The sequence below is a fragment of the Micromys minutus genome (assembly GCF_963924665.1).
Source record: "Micromys minutus genome assembly, chromosome: 10".
Lineage (NCBI taxonomy): Eukaryota > Metazoa > Chordata > Mammalia > Rodentia > Muridae > Micromys > Micromys minutus.
Window position 1 is genome coordinate 29,524,327 of NC_137979.1, and position 8,351 is coordinate 29,532,677.

At 43.5% G+C, this 8,351-nt stretch overlaps 1 pseudogene across 1 annotated transcript; it reads right to left on the reverse strand.

Moving 5' to 3' along the window:
• Positions 1-3,390: 3,390 nt before the first annotated feature.
• LOC308426574 (small ubiquitin-related modifier 2-like) lies at positions 3,391-3,677 on the reverse strand (annotated as a pseudogene). Its single transcript has one exon. The product of its transcript is annotated as a small ubiquitin-related modifier 2-like (transcript).
• Positions 3,678-8,351: the final 4,674 nt, after the last annotated feature.

Consider the following 8,351-nt stretch of genomic DNA (forward strand, 5'->3'; position numbering starts at 1 on the left):
GCCACATCTGGGGGAATGTATTTGGGCTTTCCCTGTTGAGTGAGGCTGGGTGTATAGATGCAGCTTCTTGGCCTTGAGGAAGAACTCAGTCTTGGAAATAAAGAATATCACCCTCCTACTCTTTTCTTTTCTTTTTCATCCTCCTCTTCCTTTTTGAGACTGAGTCTCTTATGTAGCCCAGTATTGGCTAGCCTGGAACTCATAGAGATCTGCCTGCCTCTGCTGCCAAATGCTGGTATTAAAGGCTTTTGACACCATACCAGGCCCTCTTCTTTCTTTCTTTCTTTCTTTCTTTTTTTTTTTTTTTTTTTTTTTTTTTTTTTTTTTTTTTGCCCTTATCCTTTCCGGGTTTCTCCCTGTTGTCAGCCTGTTTGGAGGACACACATTTTCCTTTGGCTTTTCAATGGATGGAGTGAAGCATTCAAAATGCATCTAAACTGTTAGGGAAACTAAGAAAGAGGATTAGACCCTCATTTCTTTTCCTGCTCCTCCTCCTGCTTCTGCTCCTTCTGCTCCTTCTTTTGTTTGTTTTCAAGGATTTCTCTTTGTAGCCCTGGCTGTCTTGGAACTTCTTGGAACTCACTCTGTAGAGCAGGCTGGCTTTGAACTCACGGAGCTGCTGGACTCTTGCTGGGATTAAAGGCATGTCTGGCTTCTTTCTTTTTCAGACAGATCATGTATAGCCCATGCTGGTCTTGAACTACTTATATTTCTGCTTTTGCCTCCTAAGTGCTGGGATTCCAAGCCTGAGCCACCACATTCAGCTTTTGGCTACGTGTAGGTGTGCATGTCTGCATGTGAGCAGAAGCCAGAGACATTTGATTCCCAGAGGTAGAAGTTACAGACTATTGTAAGCTGCCTGACTTGGGTGCTGAGCCATCTCTCCAGTCTCCAGCCTTTTTCTCTGAGATGGTCTCAGTATATAGCTGGCCCTTGAACTCTTCCTGATCCATCCTTCCAAGTGCTGGGATTATAGACATGCATGGCCCCAGCTGGGCAGGCCTTGAATCCCTAGAAGCTTCTCAGCCACTGATTAAGTCCCTTAGATCCTTGATCTCAAAATGAGGACAAGGGTTACTCTCATGCATACCTCATTGGACTGAGGAAGAAGTAGGAAGTCCCTGGCTTTTCAAAGGGACTCGTCTAGTCAAGCACGTCTATCTCTGCACACAGTATCAACTAAACGCAACATGTCTTTTTATCTGCTAGAAATGGAAAACTATCAAACAGGATAAAAATGTCATACCCATTATTTTGGATATTAAGCTTGAGTTCAGTGAAGAGAGAAAGAGAGAAGTACAAGGCTCCTAAAGAATTAGAAATTCTTCAGAAAATTTCAGGCCAGGTGTGAGAACAGGCTGGAAGGCAGAGGAAGAACCATCTCTGAGGAGAAGATTTATCTCAGGGTTCCACAAACTTATCTCAGAGCTAAATCTACATATGCATATTTCCTGGCTTTTGTTCCATCCTTGCTATAAATTGTAACTCTGCTGCTGGCAAGGCTAGGAGAAGCTAAGAATTTCTCTCTCCCCAGCTCTGGCCAAAACAAAGCCTTTCCTATCTCAATTCCCATCTCCCAGTTTTTTGCTAAAGAAGTAAGCAAGAGTGCAGAGATCTCAAGAACACAGGTGCTTCCCTCTTAGCTTCTTACTCCCACACATAAATCAGAAAGTTATGGGACTAGAGAGATGGCTCAGGGGTTACAAGCCCTGACTGTTCTTCCAGAGGATCTGGGTTTGATTCCCAGCACCCACATGATAGTTTACAACCCTCTAATTTCAGTTCCAGGGAAGCTGATGACTTCCTCCTGACTTCCACGGGCATCAGGCATGCACAAGGTGCACAGACATACATGCAGGCACTTGTACATATAAAATAATAATTTATAAAGAAGGATAGCCAGGAAGTAGTGGTGTATTCTTTTAATCCCAATACTCTAGAGACAGAGGAAGGTGAATTTCTGTGAATTTGAGACACACAGAAAAACCCTCTCTCAAAAAGCTAAAAAGGAGCGGGGGAGTAAAGAGATCACCCATGGTCTAATGAAGATGAATATATATTAGATCTTTTTTTTTTTATAGATTTATTTATTTAATGTATGTGAATACACTGTTTTAGACACCCCAGAAGAGGGCATGAGATCCCATTACAGATGGTTGTGAGCCACCATGTGGTTGCTGGGAATTGAACTCAGGACCTCTGGAAGAGTAGTCAATGCTCTTAACCACTGAGCTATCTTTCCAGCCCTAGATCTTGTCTTGAGACCAGCATTAATGATTACACCATGATGTTTGTGTGTGTGTACCTGTGTGTGTGTGTTTGCACAGACCAAAAGACAATCTTGTGCATTTTGCTTTATGTGCTGTTCTTCAAGCATTGTCTACCTTTTTGTTTTTAAGATAGCTTCTCACTGGCCTGAAAACATTAGGGTGGCTGCTCAGGGACTCAGGGACTCCTCTTGTTTCCACTTTTCTAGCCCTGAAATTACAAATTACAAGCATGCAAGCATGCACCGTAACATATCTCTCTCTCTCTCTCTCTCTCTCTCTCTCTCTCTCTCTCTCTCTCTCTTTCTCTCTCTCTCTCTCTCTCTCTCTCTCTCTCTCTCTCTCTCTCTCTCTCTCTCTCTCATTCCTCTGATACAGAGGTTGATATCCTTGATTGCTCTCTATCTTAGTGTTCTGAGACAGGGTCAAATACTGAACTTAGAATTCATCAGTTCAACTAGGCTGACTAGTCACTGAGACCCACCTGTCTTTTTTTTTTTTTTTTTTTTTCATTTTAAACAAGAAGTTTATTTAAACAACAAGACACTTGACTTGAAGGGAAAACTATCTAGGGTCATTTTGTTCAAGAGTAATTTATCCCTACTTAAAGACAGATTGCCCTACATGTAACAGCTACATACAAAAAAGTTATAAAATTGTCCTTGATTTTACAATGATAAATGAAAAACATTAAAATTCTCCAATCAAACAAGGTATGCAAGGATTTTGTGTTGTTGGGTCTTTTGTTAAAACAGTGAGAGCAAAATAACTTACTGGGATATAAAGAGAAGAGTTGAATGAGCTGCCACTAATGGAGAAGGGGGTATTTTCACAGAACCAGTACTTTCTTTCCCCAGACCATCTCCATCTGATGTCAACCAAAAGAGAACATTGGCCATTTAGTTTAAAAAAGGAAAAAAAGAAAAAAGAAAAAAAAAAGAGCAATATGCTTGTGCACATACACCAGTTACTTAATGTACAGTAAAGAAATGGGGACAGAGAGATGAAAGAAGAGAGAAAACTGTAGTAGTCAAGATGTGGTGGCACCAAATTGTGGCTTTCTAATTGAGAATGTGTTCTTGGTCTATAACAAAATTCTGGAGTAAAGTAGCAGGTTCCCTTTTTAGTAGACACCTTCTGTCTGCTACTGGAACACATCAATCATATCTTCATCCTCTGATTCCAACAGTGCAGGTGTGTTTGTTTCGTTGATTGGTTGTCCATCAAACCAGAATCTGATCTGCCTCAATGACAAACCCTGCCGTTCACAATAGGCTTTCTTTAGTTTAGTAAGTGGTGTGTGCCTCTTAATCTTAAACTGCACCAAAAACCATCCTGTCCCGCCACCTTCAAATTAATATGATCGTTGTTCTCAGTCTTGACTCCTTCCTTGGGTTTCTCGTTGGCCATGGCCAGCGCTGGAGTCTCCTCAGCTGCCACTTCACAAAAGAGGCACCAGGTCCGCACTGAAGGAACACACAAGTAGTACCAGGAGCGGCAGAAGGAGGAGGCGGCAGCAGCGGTGGATGAGGCTCTCAGCCTAGAGTTACAGACACAGTCTGCCATGATCCTTGTGTTTGTGAGGCATTACTGGTTGTGATGTTTAGTTTTAATTGTGAAGTTGACACACTTCAGAATCGCCTGGGAAGAGTGTCTAGATTATGTTAGCCTGTCTTGAAGAGTCGTGGGAGGAAGAGGTTATTTGCATTAGCTGATGTGGGAAGACCCAAGCCACCTTGAGTGGCACCATTCCCTAGGTTTGGGTTCTGGACTAGATATAAGAATGGAGAAAGTAAGCTGGGTAGTATACATTCGTGCATTCTCATTCTTTTTATCTCTTTTCTTGCCTGTGGATGTGACCAGGGACTCAAGTTCCTGCTGCCTTGACTTTCCCGAAATGATGGACCAGAATCTAGGATTACAATCGGAATGAACCCTTTCCCCCTAAGTTGCTTTTTTGGTCAGGGTATTTTATCACAGCAACAGAAATAAAACTAGGACACTGACTAAGCATCTCCCAGCCCTGGTAGAGCTGTTTCTAAGAATTTGAGCTTTTGTTTTATGTGCAGACACATAGTCCTGGATTCATACACAAAGACCAATTTCTCCAGCTTACCGTTGTCTGCGGTTCATTATAGCTTTGACAAAAAAAAAAAAAAAAAAAAAAAAAAAAAAGCCCTAATATTTGAAATGAGTAAGCTCTGAGTCTCCTCTCTACAAGGCCCGGGGGAGGGAGGGCTGACTTCTCAAGCTGCTTCCTCAATAGAACAGAGAAAGCCTCAGAATGGGGTGTCAGGGCTCCTTCCCTACTTCTAGATTTTTTTTTTTTTTTTTTTTTTTTTTTTTTGCAAAACTCAAAACATCTACCTTGTAATACTGTTGCTGCAAAATAAATATTTGCACATACAGGACAGTTCTGGTGGCTGGGATTTAATTCAGCCATGTGTGTGCGCCTCCCCTGGCATGTTCACACCCACATACCTAGCATGTAAGAGGTTCCAGGTGCCATTGCCAGCACCACATAAAGCTGGTCTTGATACACATGCCTGCAGTCTTGACACTTTGGAGGATGAATTTGGGAGCAGCCTGGGCTACAGGGGACCTTGTCTCAAACAGACAGTACTGGGTGCATATTAAGTGCTTGGTATTTTACCACATACCCCCAATCAGCTTTTTATGCATACAGTTCTTACCTGGTTGGCACAACAACTCTGTAAAGTGGATTCCAACCTGGGCTGGAGGTAAGTTCAAGGCTAGCCTACATCCAGACTGTCTCTCAACACACACACACACACACACACACACACACACACAGCCCCTTATAGTCTTATTCTTACTCATGCCTTTCTGGGATTTCTTTAGGAAAACTGCCGAAGCCAGTGAGGCAGCAGGTGGTTTAGGTATTTGGTGAGAAGTCGGGGTGGAGTGGTGCTGGGTGACCTTGCCGCGAGCCCGGCATACCCTGAGATAGCCAGCCAGCATTGTCGCCAGCTAATGTCGGGAATGCTGTCTTTTAAACGACCTGTAAAGGGTTTCCTCTCTTTTGGGGTGCCAGGCAGAATCAGAATAAGCTTTGAAGGATTTTGAGGAGTGAGAGCAGGCAGGGTAAAAATAAACTTTCACATTAATCCATTATTCTAATGATCGTCCTAAAGATAAGCCTGATCAGATATGAGCATTGCTGAGATTGATTTGCCTAAAATAAGAAGCTCATTTGCATTTTTCTGATTTTCCTCCACTTCATTTAGCTACATTAAGGGACAGCTGCAGCTCTTGCCAAGGACAAACATTTGGAATATATGGATATTGCCCGTGTGTATTTATGGGCTCAGTGTCCTCCCCACCCACCTGTGGGTATTGTCATCTGGAGGGGGTGGCAGCTGAGGGGAGTTCAAGGTGACAGCTCTGGCTGGTTAATGTGGAGTGAGCTCCTGCACTTCCATTTGATCACACTGTAAAATGTAGTCATTGGTGGAGTCAAAGATGTCTGGCTCAGACGGCTTGGAGGCCATCCTAGTCTGCAGTCTGCTGTGCGGTCATTAACAGATACTTCCTTTCATTAGTCACTCACATCAGCCTAAAGAGGCAGCTAGGGGTGATAGATTAGAGAACTGGGTTCCACGGAAGAGAAGGCACGTGGTTCGGGCCTTGTCCACGGCGTCTCTGACATGGGAGCAGATGTCTAGAACAGCTTTGAGAACACATTTCTCAGAGGGGAAGTTAGTCTTAGCAATACACCTGGCCTCCCCTTTTATCCATGTGACCTCCAGACAAGAACATATTTGTGAGCCTGCAAAAAGCATTTGTGTATGCTTCTTGGCAGAGATACTATGGGCAACAAAAAAACCCTCAAGGTCAATGCTCCTGAGTGTCAGGGACCCCACTGACCCTATTCCCACCTTCACTGTGATTTTATGATTTACTTGAGGGGAAAGAACACAAGCTAAGGAATCAGCTAGTCATGGGTGGAGCTTGGCCTTGCTGTGTCAACTAGTGTTCCCTGGCTGCTTTCCAAGTAGAATTGAAATTATTACCTGTGCAGGCTAGTTTTATGTCAACTGGACACAAGCTAGAGTTATTGGAGAGAAAAGCACTTTAAAGGAGAAAATGCCTTCATGAGATCAGGCTGTAGGCAAGCCTGTAGGGTGTTTTCTTAATTAGAGACTGAGGTGGGAGGGCCCAGCCCATTGTAGATGGGACCACCCCTAGACCTGGGTTCTGAGTTCAGGCAAACTACATGGAGCAAGCCAGAGAGCAGCACCCCTCCATGGTCTCTGCATCAGCTCCGGCCTCCAGGATCCTGCCCTGTTTGAGTTCCTGTTCTGACTTCCTTCCATGATAAACAGTGACGTGGAAATATAAGCCAAATAAATCTTTTCCTGTCCAGTTGGCTTTTGGTCATGGTGTTTCATCACTACAATGGTAACCCTAAGCTGGGACATCATCCCATTTAATTAACATTCCATTTAACCCCACAATCCTCCTACCTCTACCTCAGAAATGCCAGGATAACAGGTATGTTGTGAAAATTCCTTCCCTAGGAAATGTAAACCAAACTGGTGAACCAATGAATGTGCTAGGTTTCTTTATGGAGCATAGATGAAGGGTTATAGATAGAAATGTGAGTGGTCTTAAAGTAACCATCCTGGAAAGTCTATGCCCACCATAGATGGTGACTTTTCCCTAGTCTTTCCCATCTGACATAACTGCTCTTCGGTGAGGTTACAGGCAATTAGGGCAGAATTGCATACAACTTGTTGGGAGGGGTGGACACTCAGGTGAAGATCTTGTGAGTCCACCTCTTTCTCTCTCTCTTTCTCTCTCTCTCTCTTGCGCGTGCGCGCGCGCACACACACACACAAATAAATTTAATAAAAATTAGAAGACCCTATCTTTTAAAGAGAGGGGGTGGGGAAAAGGTCCAGTGTCTTTGCCAGCCCGTCTTTCAACCCTGAGTCCACTTTCCTGGATTTGATTTTGGCAGCTGCATGCACTCTCTTCCAGAGATTAGGTATGTTAAGCAAACACAGAGATGTTCCATTCAACTCTTACAGGGAAGAGAGTTAAGGAATTTGAAATCCCATGCATTAGACACAGACCAGTGTTGATGTTGGTAGTATTAACAAGCAGGCTGTTTTTTGTTTTGTTCTGTCCTTTCGGTAAGCATGCCATAGTCCTCTGCTTTGCCTGATTTTATTTCTCCTCTAACAAAAAGCGCTTGACTCCCAGACACCCTTTGGGACGCAGCATCCACTGTCTTCTCTAGAGAATGATCCTCCCTCTCCTCATTAAAGGCTGGTCATGTCCTTCTTCATGCCCCATACCTTTTAATACTCATCACTACCGCTATTACTACTGATTGTTATTGCTAGTTTTTGTGGTGCTGGGGAATCAAACTCAGAGCTTCATAAATGATAGGCAAGTGCCTCACTTCCAGTCCACCCCCACATATAAGCATATATCACATATATATATATAGTTTATATATTACATATATAAACTACCCATATTCCACAGTTTGAAAAATCCCAGGAGAATTTTCCCATTCCCCTCTCCCTGACTACCCACCTGTCACCAGTTTGAATTAAAAAAAAAAAAAAAGAAGCCAGGGCCAAGCATGTACTTGGGTATTTCCTTTGCTTCTCTATCACCTAACAATGCGCTTAGAGTTGTTTCATAGCGGAGTATAAAGAACCCCTTTGTTCCCTTTCCTATGGCAGCATGCTCTTTGTGTGAGTGCACTATCATCCTGGGAGCCAGCCTCACGTTGGTGGACATTTAGGTCATTCCCAACCTTTTGCCGTAGCAGACAATGCTGCATTGAATGGCATTGTCAGTGTGTCAGTGTGCCTGTGTGGGTGTGTATTTTCAAGATAAAGTCTTCCACGTGGATTATCTGTGTAAAAGGATGTGTGTCTCCGTCATTTCAGGTGTCATTGCTGGACTGTTCACCATCAGGGCTGCACCTGCCGTTGATACTTTGAGACCAGCTATGCAAGAAAGACTCTCCCTCCTCTTTCTCCGTCTCATCTTAGAAAACATCAGCCTAACTCAGGCCTCTGCCCTTTCCACTCCTTTTCCGTA